Source organism: Arachis ipaensis, chromosome B06, assembly GCF_000816755.2.
Source record: "Arachis ipaensis cultivar K30076 chromosome B06, Araip1.1, whole genome shotgun sequence".
Classification (NCBI taxonomy): domain Eukaryota; kingdom Viridiplantae; phylum Streptophyta; class Magnoliopsida; order Fabales; family Fabaceae; genus Arachis; species Arachis ipaensis.
Genome location: NC_029790.2, coordinates 55,530,008 through 55,544,671, shown reverse-complemented (window position 1 = coordinate 55,544,671; position 14,664 = coordinate 55,530,008).

The following is a 14,664-nucleotide window of genomic DNA, read 5'->3' as shown; positions in this document are numbered from 1 at the left end:
AACTGATAGATGATTAGCCGTGCGGTAGCTGTACCTGGTATTTTTCATTCGAGACGAGAAATCTGACAGTTGATTAGCCGTGCAGAAATCATACCTGGTATTTTTCATCCGAGAGGATCATACAGCATGCCATGGAAGGGAGCACGTGTAACAACTCCGATTTTCGAGTACTTAGATCTTTTCTGAAAGTACGAATTTCTCCGGAAGATCATTAAGGGGAGAACCTCTACTATATCATCAAGCATCTCAATCCTCATTGTCATTATATTATCTTTTATTTAGGACCTTAGTGGAGATAAGCCCGACAACACAATTGCGAAGAACCTAGTTTTTGAACCGTATCGGTTAGGAGTTTTGATCCAGTTTTTCGTAAATAGTCTCAGTTTGACGAACCGGACTCGATTCATGAGAGAAGAGGGATAATAGGGTAATATTATCATTATATTAGTATTAGAAGCTTCTTGAATAATTTTATAAGGTTACCTGGTCAGTTTTAGTTAAAAACAGAAAATCGGTTTAACCGGGTTTACAGTTTACTGGTGCAGCTTAGCACCAGCACTCTCTGATGACTTTAGCAATGCTAAGGCCTCATTATACATGTTTTATTCTCACAATAAATATGTTACTAGTGTCATTTATGCTAGTAGCTCAGAAAATAATTTTTAGAGATGTTTTTACAAGAGTTCCGATACATCTAGTTTTAGTAGTTATACATTTGAGATATTTTAATATTATTTTAATCCACCTCCAAGCCAACCACTCACAACTCACCCTACATCCCCAAGACACTCCAAGGCTGGTCATTTACTCCCTTTCGCCGAAAATAACAAGAGAGAAAAGAGAGAAACTTTCATGAACACTTAATCTTCAAAGCTTGATTTCTTCTGAACTAAAACTCAAATCAAAATTCTGATTTCACCAAAATGATCCTCTCTTCTTCCTATACATAACCATGTTACTTATCAAGGCTAGAAATAAGGTGAGATGGCTATTCCTTTCCCCTTTCAATTTGGTTTTCAAGGAAACATGCTTAAACATGTGTTTTCTTGATGTTCTTCCTTAGGAATCATGCTTAACTTGACTTGAGGGCCAAGAAACGTTAATTTCCAGAAAGTCTAAGGTGAGATATCCCTTCCTAACGTGCTGAGAGAGATTTGGTCAGTTGAGGGTTTGTGGATTTAAAGTTGTTGTTGATGTGATTTAGGAGGAAAAAGTGCTTTAAGAACACTTCAAAGAGTAACCGGATTTGGAGCAGCAAATCAAGGTAGGGTGTCACGAAATTAATCTTGATTATTTGTGTTTGAATTGTGTGAATGTTGTAAGAATTGGCTGTGCTAAAAATTGGTTACATATATGATTGATTCTTGGTGAAAATTTGGTGAAAATTTGATGAAATTTGATGAAATTCAAGCTTTAAAGTTCATGTTCTTGGGGCAGCTAGAAAAATGAAACCCTAGGCTTAAATTGGGGTTCAATTTGTGTTAAAATCATGTAGAAAAGATGGGGGTTTTAGTGGCTGCTAATTTATTATGAATTATGGTAAAAATCGGTTGCTGAAAAGACTGAAAAACAGGTAAAAATAGAGGAAGAATCAGAAGAATTTAAGAAGAACACGAAGAACACTTTGAGTGTGGTGAAGAACAATGAAGAACACCTTTTTGATCCATAAAAGGGCAAGGAAGTAAATATTTTGGTGTTTGGGGGGTTATTTAGTAATTTCTGAAAGTTAAGGTGGTTAAAGGAAATTTTGATGAAATTTGATGAAATTCAAGCTTTAAAGTTCATGTTCTTGGGGCAGCTGGAAAAACGAAACCCTAGGCTTAAATTGGGGTTCAATTTATGTTAAAATCATGTAGAAAAGATGGGGGTTTTAGTGGCTGCTAATTTATTATGAATTATGGTAAAAATCGGTTGCTGAAAAGACTGAAAAACGGGTAAAAATAGAGGAAGAATCAGAAGAATTTAAGAAGAACACGAAGAACACTTTGAGTGTGGTGAAGAACAATGAAGAACACCTTTTTGATCCATAAAAGGGCAAGGAAGTAAATATTTTGGTGTTTGGGAGGTTATTTAGTAATTTCTGAAAGTTAGGGTGGTTAAAGCAGAAATATTAAAAGTTACCGGGGTAAAAAGTTAATTTTGAAAGTGAAAAGGTAAAGGCATGGTAATTTTTGAAAATTTAATGATAAAATAATAAATAATAATAAAATATTAAATAATAATATTTAATTAAAAATAATATTTTAATAAAAATAATAAAATAATGCGGAAAAGGCAGTTTTCTGTAAAAGCTTTAGAAAGACAACGTTAAGTGCAGAATCTCATAATTACCTTCATAAAACACTTAGGGAATGGTAAGAACATATTAGTGAGGCAAAGATAAAAGAAAGATAAAATGTTAAAGGAAAGATAAAAACCAAAGAAAAGTTTGTAAAGTTTTAATGACAGAAAATAGACAAAGATTAGTAAACGAACTAGGGCAACATAGTTAGTCCTTGAGTTGCGACTAGGGTTAGGTATTATATGAAAAGTTAAACTGTTTCAGTATAGACTTAATGAACCTATACTTGGGGCAGAATAACTATTCATACCAAAATTTACATAAGCTTTAAATACATACGTTAAGCAGAGAAATCAGAGTAAAGTAAAGAGATAAAGAGAAAAAGAGTGATATGGATACAGAAGAAAGAGTAATCAGAGAAAAGTAAAGAGATACAAAGAACAGAGTAACCAGAACAGAGTAAAGAGATACAAAGAAAAAAAAGTAATATGATGAAGAGAAATGGTTTGAGCCAAGATATTGTAAAAGTGAAAGATGTAAAGTTTGTATAGTATGATTGAACAAAGAAAGAAAGAGATATTGCATAAGAATGTGAAAGTGATGACGAATAATGAGAATGATAATGAATGATGGTAATGAGAATGATTATGTGATGATCTGCTGCGTGAAGGTAGTCAGATAGATAGTGGTACAACCACAGAACGGTTTCCAGTACTACACAGCTATTGAGAGCTATACCTACAACTGATAACCTGGGATCACTTGCAGAGGATATTAATTCATACACAACTAGAATGCCGCACCTGTAAGGCAAGGATTACTTACAGAGGATATGATTTCATACACGGCTGGAATGCCGTCACCTGTAAGGCAGAGTCTCCTTACAGAGGATATGACACATACGTCAGTTAGTGAGAACTGTACCTATGCTGACTGGAAAACCATACCTGTTTCAGCTGCTTCGGGTTACGTCGGGAGCGGGTAGAAGCCAACAAATGAGCTCATTACCTGCGCTAGGGCTAGACATGCATCATACTTGGTTGCGCATTTCCTTTGTTATGATTGTGGTATGAATGTATGCTTTCCTTGTTTGTATTCTATTCTCTGTGTTTGTGTTGTATTTTCTTGTATTCTTCTGTTTGTGTTCTATTTTCTATTTTCTCTATTTCCTCTATTTATCTTCATCTTCTATTTACTGCTTTTTGTATTTTGCTATTCATTTGCAAAACAGCATATAATTAATGAACTTAAATAATAACCCCGACCCTACTAAGAACTCCCCAGTTCTTACCCCTTCTCTCTCCCTTCCCCCTTCAGATGGAAGCATGAGTACCCTTCCGTAGTTCACTGACGATCGTTCCCAAAAAGGATTCTGCCCTAGGTAGTCTTCTGAGTCTAGGGTGAATCTCGTTTTCTATTTATATGTATATACTGTGAGACCAGCCAATGTCTGCACCCCGTTTATATGTGAACTTTAACCTAAATCCTGTGTACGAGACTCCTGTTGCGTGGCTAGTTGATGAGGTACCAGAGAGACGTCATATGGCAATGTCTGATCATGCAGAGGAGTAACAAATGATGTTCTACCTTTTGATGATGTTCCACCTGAATTGAGTTTTGAAGACTTAGAACGTACTTTCCCTCGCTTTAGTAGTTTAGAGGGACTAGGTGAGTATAGAGTCTAGACTAGCCTGGGTACCAGCTTAGGGACTTCTTGAACAGGTCAGGGCCTGGGATGTTGTATGTATATATATGTATATAGTTATTATCTAGCTATATCTAGGGGTGTTCTAACTAACAGTCTATACTCTATTAAAGGCTAAATCACCGAATGTTGTCTACTACTTGTGATGTATTTATGTGTGGTTGTATATAACTGTTTTATCTGTTATTAATTGTGAATTGATTATAAATGATTCTGTTTATTAATTCAAACGTTTTAAAAAAAAGTACCTCACAAACTAACTATGTTTTTAACAACGAATCAGGCTCATATAATAAATAATAGATAATAAATAGGATGACAAATTGGTAGCACTCAGTTTCCGGTATGTCCTAGGCGTACTGAAAATTGGGTCGTTACAGTTTGGTATCAGAGCAGTTCGTTCCCAATAGAGCCTGGGGAGTGGACTGACTATGCTTCATTGCATACTCTGTTGTTTGTCTCATGCGTATAGGATATCCCAGTGATATATGTTGCATGATTGTTTTTGTGTTTTTATTTTGGGAATGTTCACACTTGACTTGAAGTGTTAAGATTGATCACCTTAACAATGATTGTTTGGGGTGAACAGGACCACAATGGGTTCACGGAGACGAGGCGTACGAGAAGGAATTCTTAATGTTAACTACGAGGGGGAAAGGAAACGTTTATGGCTACCATGAACAACGTCGCTGAAGCAGTGCGTGAACTTGCGGTAGTAGCGGCTAGGGTTGTTGAACATCTTAGAGTGAGAAACGGGAATGAGAATGAATATAGAGAAGATAATGGGAATGATGAGAATAACTTAGGGCATCCTGAAAGACCTATGACCCTTGCTACCTTTCTGAAAGTTAACCCGCCTAAGTTCAAGGGTACACTCGTTGCGACTGACGCTGATAACTGGTTTCGAGGTATTGAACGATCACTGAGAGCGCAGCATGTTCCAGAAGGACAACATGTGGTGTTTGCTACTTATATGCTCGAGGGAGAAGCTGAGTACTGGTGGCAGGGGATACAGCGACTGCTACAACGTAATAAAGGTGACATTCCTTGGGATATTTCTAAAGATGAATTCTACAAGAAATATTTCCCAAGAGCAGTGCGTGATGCTAAAGAGATAGAGCTTATGTAGCTGAGGCAAGGGGATATGACTGTTGCTGAGTATGCTCGTAATTTTGATGACTTGTGTCGTTTCTCTAAGATTTGTCAAGGGAATCCTGCTGACTTTGAAGAATGGAAGTGCTTGAACTTTGAAGGAGGCCTTCGTGATGATCTGATGAGTTCAATAGTTCCGCTGGAGATACGTAATTTTGCTGAATTAGTCAACAAGAGCAAGTTAGTGAAAGAATGTATTAAGAAAGTGACTGTGGCCAAGGTGAGTCGCCAATGATTTCCACCAAGGCGTCTTAGCAATCGTCAGGCAGCTGGGAGAAGGGTGCATTTTAAAGCACGTGGCATACGACAGCATAAGAACCTACAAGTTGGTAACATTACTGATCACCGTACGGGTAAGAATGGAGGTAAAGTAAGGCAAGGCAATGGTAAACGAGCCCATCAGGCTTACGTAAACACTGCATGTAAGCAATGCGAAAAAGAGCATGATAACAGGTCTTGCCAGTTTGGATCACCTAACTGCTATGCTTGTGGAGAACTTGGACATATTGCCAAGGATTGTCCGAAGGGATTTACTCGAAATTCAGTCAGAACCCAGCAATAAGGACGAGTGTTTGCTATAATTATTGACGATGTTGTGTAATCGAACGCCCTCATTCATGGTCAGTGTTATGTCAAGAATCGATTTCTAACTATACTGTATGATTCGGGTGCATCGCATTCTTTATTTCTCTAACTGTTGCTCACGAGTTAGGATTATATTTCTTTAAATTGAATTTTCACTCGATTGTTCATACACCTGCATTCTAAAATACTTTGACCAGTTTAGTATACCTGCAAGTACCACTTGCTATTAGGAATAGGACTTTTATACATGATCTAATTTGTTTGCCTCTATGTGGTTTAGAAGCTATTCTAGGATTAGATTGGTTATCTAAGTATCATGTTTTCCTTGATTGCTTTGAAAGAACTGCTGTTATTCCATCCGATAGTCTACATACTAAACCGTTTCTATCCCACACCTTATATCTAAATTCTGTAAGAGTTACCTTAAACGGGAGTGATTGTAAGGGGTACGTTCTATTGGCGGCTAGCTCGAATGATAGTGAATTAAGCCTAGAACGGATCTGAGTGGTGAAGGAATTTCCTGATGTTTTCCCAGACGACATACATGATTTTTCCCCTCAGCGAGAGATAGAGTTCAGCATTGATCTAGTACCTGGAACCGGACCAATATCTATAGCACCATATCGGATGTCACCACTAGAACTTGCAGAGTTGAAGAAGTAGTTGGATGAGCTACTTGGAAAGAAGTTTATTCGTCCCAGTGCGTCACCATGGGGAGCTCCGATATTATTAGTAAAAAAAAAGAAGTCGGTGGAATGAGTCTCTGCGTGGATTACCGACGGTTAAATAAAGTTACTATCAAGAACAAGTATCAACTTCCATAGATTGATGATTTGATGGATCAGTTGAAAGGTGCAACTGTGTTCTCAAAGAGAGATTTGCGATCGGGTCATTACCAAATTCGAATAAGCGAGCTAGATATACCAAAGACGATATTCAGGACTCAGAAATGATGATGTTGCTGAGACGTATGGGAGTAGAGGAACCAAAAGCTGTGAGGCATGATCGTAGTACCCTATAGAGGTACAAGAACAGAATTTGTGTGCCTAACTCTGGAGAATTGCGACAAAAGATTCTTATTGAAGCTCACCAAAGTAGATTTTCTATGCATCCTAGAGTGGCAAAGATGTATCAAGATTTGAAACGAATGTTCTGGTGGCCGGGCTTAAAGAAAGAGGTAGTTGGTTCTGCCTCAAAATGTTTAACCTGCCAGAAGATGAAGGTGGAACATCAGAAGTTGTTAGAAACCCTGCAACCCTTAGAAATACCACAATGGAAATGGGAGCAGATCACTATGGATTTTATCACGATATTGCCAAGAACCTCAACAGAACGTGATGCTATTTGGGTGATTAAGGACAGGTTGACAAAATTGGCGTGTTTCTTTCCGATTCTAGTTGACTATACTTTAGAAAGGCTGGAACGAATATATATTCAAGAAATCATTGGACTGCACGGGATACCTTCGTAAATTGTCTCAGATCGAGTTTTGAGGTTTACTACTAGATTCTGGGGAGCTTTTCAGAAAGCGTTGGGAACATAATTGCACACGAGTACAGCGTACCATCCTCAGATAGATGGACAATCAGAGCAGACAATCTAGACGTTAGAAGACATGTTACGATCATGTATGATAGACAACCAAAGCAGCTGGGATAAGTATTTGCTGTTGGTCGAATACGTCTACAACAACAGTTACCAATAAAGTATCGGGATGGCACCATATGAAGCTCTCAACAGAAGAAGATGTTGGACACCATCATGTTGAAATGACGATGGAGAAGCTAGTGTCTTAGGTCCAGACTTAGTGTAAGAAACTACTAAGAAGACAAAGGAGATTCGTCGGAAGATTCGGACAGCACAAAGTCGTCAAAAGAGCTATGCCGATAATAGACGTAGATCCTTAAAGTTTAGTGAGGGAAACCATGTCTTTTTAAAAGTAACTTCGATTACTGGAATAGGTAGATCCCTTAAGACTAAAAAGCTTAACCCACGATACATAGAACCTTTCCAAATACTTAAAAGAGTCGGTCTAGTAGCTTATCAAATAGCCCATCCTCCTTATTTATCAAACCTTCATGATGTTTTTCATTTCTCGTAACTTAAGAAATATGTTCCTGATGAGAGTCACATTTTACAACCAGAAACAGTACAGTTACGAAACGATTTGACATATCAAGCATCACCAGTTCGGATCGTAGAAAGGAGTGATAAGCAGCTAAGAGGCAAAACTGTTCGCTTAGTCAAAGTAGCTTGGGGACAAAGAGGAGAAGAAGAGCACACTTGGGAACTGGAAGATAAGATGAAAGCTGATTACCCGCATCTGTTCTTAGGTAAATGAAATTTTGAGGGCAAAATTCTCTTTTAGGAGGGAAGTATGTAACAACCCCGATTTTCGAGTACGTGAGATATTTTCTGAAAGTACGGATTTCTCCAGAAGATCATTAAGGGGAGAACCTCTACTATATCATCAAGAATCTCAATCCTCATTGTCATTATATTATCCTTAATTTAGGACCTTAGTGGAGATAAGCCCGACAACGCAATTGCGAAGAACCTAGTTTTTGAACCGTATCAATTATGAGTTTTGATCCGATTTTTCATAAATAGTCTCAGTTTGACGATCTCGATTCACGAGAGAAGAGAGATAATATGGTAATATTATCATTATATTAGTATTAGAAGCTTCTTGAATAATATTATAAGGTTACCTGGTCAGTTTTAGTTAAAAACAGAAAATCGGTTTAACCGGGTTCACAGTTTACTGGTGCAGCTTAGCACCAGCACTCTCTGATGACTTTAGCAATGCTAAGGCCTCATTATACATGTTTTATTCTCACAATAAATATGTTACCAGTGTCATTTATGCTAGTAGCTCAAAAAATATTTTTTAGAGATGTTTTTACAAGTGTTCCGATACATCTAGTTTTAGTAGTTATACACCTGAGATATTTTAATATTATTTTAATCCACCTCCAAGCCAACTAATCACAACTCACCCTACACCCCCAAGACACTCCAAGGCTGGTCATTTACTCCCTTTGGCCGAATATAACAAGAGAGAAAAGAGAGAAACTTTCATGAACACTTAATCTTCAAAGCTTGATTTCTTCTGAACTAACTCAAATCAAAATTCCGATTTCACCAAAATGATCCTCTCTTCTTCCTCTACAAAACCATGTAACTTATCAAGGCTGAAAATAAGGTGAGAAGGCTATTCCTTTCCCCTTTCAATTCGGTTTTCAAGGAAACATGCTTAAACATGTGTTTTCTTGATGTTCTTCCTTAGGAATCATGCTTAACTTGACTTGAGGGCCAAGAAACGTTAATTTTTAGAAAGTCTAAGGTGAGATATCCCTTCCTAACATGCTGTGAGATATTTGGTCAGTTGAGGGTTTGTGGATTTAAAGTTGTTCTTGATTTGATTTAGGAGGAAAAAATGCTTTAAGAACACTTCAAAGAGTAACCGGATTTGGAGCAGCAAATCAAGGTAGGGTGTCACGAAATTAATCTTGATTATTTGTGTTTGAATTGTGTGAATGTTGTAAGATTTGGCTGTGCTAAAAATTGGTTACATATATGATTGATTCTTGGTGAAAATTTGGTGAAATTTTGATGAAATTTGGTAAAATTCAAGCTTTAAAGTTCATGTTCTTGGGTCAGCTGGAAAAATGAAACCCTAGGCTTAAATTGAGGTTCAATTTGTGTTAAAATCATGTAGAAAAGATGGAGTTTTAGTGGCTGCTAATTTATTATGAATTATGGTAAAAATCGATTACTGAAAAGACTGAAAAACGGGTAAAAATAGAGAAAGAATCTGAAGAATTTACGAAGAAAACCTTTTTGATCCATAAAAGGGCAAGAAAGTAAATATTTTGGGGTTTTGGGGGGGGGGTATTTAGTAATTTCTAAAAGTTAGGGTGGTTAAAGTAGAAATATTAAAAGTTACCGGGGTAAAAAGTTAATTTTGAAAGTGAAAAGGTAAAGGCAAGGTAATTTTCAAAAATTTAATGATAAAATAATAAATAATAATAAAATATTAAATAATAATATTTAATTAAAAATAATATTTTAATAAAAATAATAAAATAATGCGGAAAATGCAGTTTTCTTTAAAAGCTTTAGAAAGACAACTTTAAGTGCAGAATCTCATAATTACCTTCATAAAACACTTAGGGAGTGGTAAGAACATATTAGTGAGGCAAAGATAAAAGAAAGATAAAATGTTAAAGGAAAGATGAAAACCAAAGAAAAGTCTGTAAAGTTTTAAAGACAGAAAACAGATAGAGATTAGTAAACGAACTAGGACAATATAGTTAGTCCTTGAGTTGCGACTAGGGTTAGGTATTATATGAAAAGTTAAACTGTTTCAGTATAGACTTAATGAACCTATACTTGGGGCAGAATAACTATTCATACCGAAATTTACATAAGCTTTTAAATACATACGTTAAGCAGAGAAATCAGAGTAAAGTAAAGAGATAAAGAGAAAAAGAGTGATATGGATACAGAAGAAAGAGTAATCAGAGAAAAGTAAAGAGATACAGAGAACAGAGTAACCAGAATAGAGTAAAGAGATACAAAGAGAAAAGAGTAATATGATAAAAAGAAATGGTTTAAGCCAAGATATTGTTAAAGTGAAACATGTAAAGTTTGTATAGTATGATTGAACAGAGAAAGAAAGAGATATTGCATAAGAATGTGAACGTGATGGCGAATAATGAGAATGATAATGAATGATGGTAATGAGAATGATTATGTGATGATTTGCTGCGTGAAGGCAGTCAGATAGATAGTGGTAGGACCACAGAACGTTTTCCAGTACTACACAGCTATTGAGAGCTATACCTGCAACTGATAACCTGGGATTACTTGCAGAGGATATTAATTTATACACGGCTAGAATGCCGCACCTGTAAGGCAAGGATTGCTTACAGAGGATATGATTTCATACACGGCTGGAATGCTGTCACCTGTAAGGCAGAGTCTGCTTACAGAGGATATGACACATACGTCAGTTAGTGAGAACTGTACCTATGCTGACTGGAAAACCATACCCATTTCAGCTGCTTCGGGTTACGTCGGGAGCGGGTAGAAACTGACAAATGAGCTCATTACCTGTGCTAGGGCTAGACATGCATCATACTTGGTTGCGCATTTCCTTTGTTATGATTGTGGTATGAATGTATGCTTTCCTCGTTTGTATTCTATTCTCTGTGTTTGTGTTGTATTTTCTTGTATTCTTCTGTTTGTGTTCTGTTTTCTATTTTCTCTATTTCCTCTATTTATCTTCATCTTCTATTTATTGCTTTTTGTATTTTGCTATTCATTTGCAAAACAACATATAATTAATGAACTTAACTAATAACCCCAACCCTACTAAGAACTCCCCAGTTCTTACCCTTTCTCTCTCCCTTCTCCCTTCAGATGGAAGCATGAGTACCCTTCCGTAGTTCGCTGACGATCGTTCCCAAAAAGGATTCCGCCCTAGGTAGTCTTCTGAGTCTAGGGTGAATCTCGTTTTCTATTTATATGTATATACTGTGAGACCAGCCAATGTCTGCACCCCGTTTGTACGTGAAATTTAACCTAAATCCTGTGTACGAGACTCCTGTTGCGTGGCTACTTGATGAGGTACCAGAGAGACGTCATATGGCAATGTCTGATCGTGTAGAGGAGTAACAAATGATGTTCTACCTTTTGATGATGTTCCACCTGACTTGAGTTTTGAAGACTTAGAACGTACTTTCCTTCGCTTTAGTAGTTTAAAGGGACTAGGTGAGTATAGAGTCTAGACTAGCCTGGGTGCCAGCTTAAGGACTTCTTGAACAGGTCAGGGCCTGGGATGTTGTATGTATATATATGTATATAGTTATTATCTAGCTATATCTAGGGGTGTTCTAACTAACAGTCTATACTGTAATAAAGGCTAAATCACCGAATGTTGTCTACTACTTGTGATGTATTTATGTGTGGTTGTATATAACTATTTTATCTGTTATTAATTGTGAATTGATTATAAATGATTCTATTTATTAATTCAAACGTTTTAAAAAAAAAAAGTACCTCGCAAACTAACTATGTTTTTAACAATGAATCAGGCTCATATAATAAATAATAGATAATAAATAGGATGACAAATTGGTAGCACTCAGTTTCCGGTGTGTCCTAGGCGTACTGAGAATTGGGTCGTTACAGCACGCATGATTGGATGAAGACAATAGGAAAGCAGAGGTTCAGAAGCAACAAAGCATCTCCAAACGCTTATCTGAAATTCCCACCAATGAATTACATAAGTATCTTTATTTTATTTTATGTTTTATTTATCTTTTAATTATCAAAACCTCATAACCATTTGAATCCACCTGACTAATATTTACAGGATAACCATAGCCTGCTTCAAGCCGACAATCTCCGTGGGATCGACCCTTACTCACGTAAGGTATTACTTGGACGACCCAGTGCACTTGCTGGTTAGTTGTGTGGAGTTGTGAAAAGTTTAATCACAATTTCGTGCACCAAGGTTTTGGCGTCGTTGCCGGGGATTGTTCGAGTTTGGACAACTGACAGTTCATCTTGTTGCTTAGATTCGGTAATTTTATTTTACGTTTAAGCTTTTTATTTTTAATTTCGAAAAAAAAATTTGTGTTTTCGAAAAATTCATTCAAAAATTTTTAAGAATGAATTCTAGAGCTTCATGAGATATGTTGAAACCTAGCTGGCTATTAAGCCATGTCTAATCTTTTGGACTGAGGTTTTCACTTTCCATTTTAGAAAGGACATGTCTGTATTTGTTATGCTAAAGCTTGGCTGGCCATTTGGCCATGTCTAATTCTTTTGGACCGAAGCTTTAGAATAACATTGCATGAGCCTTTGGATTCTTAAATCTGATATTGTTATTTACAGTGTTTTACTAAAGCTTGGCTGGCCATTTGGCCATGTCTAATCTTTTGGACTGGAGCTTTAGATTAACATTGCATGAATCCTGGATTTCTTATTAAAAATTTTGAATTTCTTTATTTTCCTTTTCCAAAATAATTTAAAAAAAAAAAATACAAAAATTTTTTAAAACCATAAAAACAAAAAAAAATTATGTTTCTTGTTTGAGTCTTGTGTCAAATTTTAAGTTTGGTGTCAATTACATTTATTTAATTTTCTTAAAATTTTTGAAAATTCATCATGTGTTCTTTCTTGATCTTCAAGTTGTTCTTGATGATTTTCTTTGTTTAATTTTGTGATTTTCTTGTTTTGTGTTTTTTGTTGTTTTTCATATGCATTTTCGAATTCATTGTGTTTAAAAGTAAAAAATTTTTAAGTTTGGTGTCTTGCATGTCTTTCTTTTCTTAAAAATTTTCAAAAATATGTTCTTGATGTTCATCTTGATCTTCAAAGTGTTCTTGGTGTTCATCTTGACATTCAAAGTGTTCTTGTATGTTCCATTTGTCTCAATCTTAAATTTTTATGTCTTGAGTCATTTTGTTGTTTTTCTCTTTCTTCATTAATTCAAAAAAATCAAAAATAATATCTTTTCCTTATTTTACTCATAAATTTCGAAATTTTGGGTTGACTTAGTAAAAAATTTTTAAAATTTAGTTGTTTCTTGTTAGTCAAGTCAAAATTTTAATTTAAAAACTTTATCTTTTCAAATCTTTTTCAAAAATAAAATCTTTTCCACTTTTCTTCTTAATATTTTCGAATTTCATTCTTAAAATTTTTTAAAATCTTTTTCTTATTTTTATTTCATATTTTCGAAAACTTTACTAATAATTAATGTTTTGATTCAAAAATTTCAAGTTTGTTACTTTCTTGTTAAGAAAGGTTCAACCTTTAAATTCTAGAATCATATCTTTTAGTTTCTTGTTAGTCAAGTCATCAACTTTAATTTTAAAAATCAAATCTTTTTAATTTCCTTTTCAATCTTTTTCAAAATAAAATTCAATCATATATTTTTCAAAATTTTAATTTCAAAATCTTTTTCTAACTTCTTATCTTTTCAAAATTTATTTTCAAATCTTTTTCAATTAACCACTTGATTTGCTTGTTTTAATTTTAAATAAGTTTACTATTTCTTATCTTTTTCAAAACCACCTAACTACTTTTTCACTTCTCATTTTCGAAAACTAACTAACAAGTTTTTCAAAAATCTTTTTAATTAATTAATTTATTTAGTTTTCAATTTGCTTTTATTTCTTTTCTTAAATTTCGAATTCTAACTTAATTAATTAAATAAAAATAAAAATATTTTCTTTTCCCTCTTCTTAAAATTTAAAACTCTCTCTCTCATCTCTTTCTATTTATTTATTTATTTACTAACACTTCTCTTCTATTCATAATTTGAACCCTCTCCCTCTCTCTGTGTTCGAATTCCTCTTATTCTCTCTCTACCTCATTCTTCTATTCTTCTATCCTTTCTACTCACATAAAAGAATCTCTATACTGTGACATAGAGGATTCCTCTTCTTTTCTGTTCTCTTCTTTTTTATATGAGCAGGAACAAGGATAAAGACATCCTTGTTGAAGCTAATCCTGAACCTGAAAGGACTCTGAAGAGGAAGCTAAGAGAAGCTAAAGCACAACACTCTAGAGTGGACCTTACAAAAATTTTTGAAAAAGAAGCAGACATGGCAGTCGAACCCAACAACAATGGTGGAGATGCAAGAAAGATGCTTGGTGACTTTACTCCACTAACTTCTGACTTATATGGAAGAAGCATCTCAATTCCTACAATTGGAGCAAACAACTTTGAGCTTAAGCCTCAATTAGTTTCTCTAATGCAGCAGAATTGCAAGTTTCATGGACTTCCATTGGAAGATTCTCATCAGTTCTTAGCTGAATTCTTACAAATTTGTGACACTGTTAAGACCAATGGGGTTGATCCTGAGGTCTACAGACTTATGCTTTTCCCCTTTTCTGTAAGAGATAGAGCTAGGATATGGTTGGA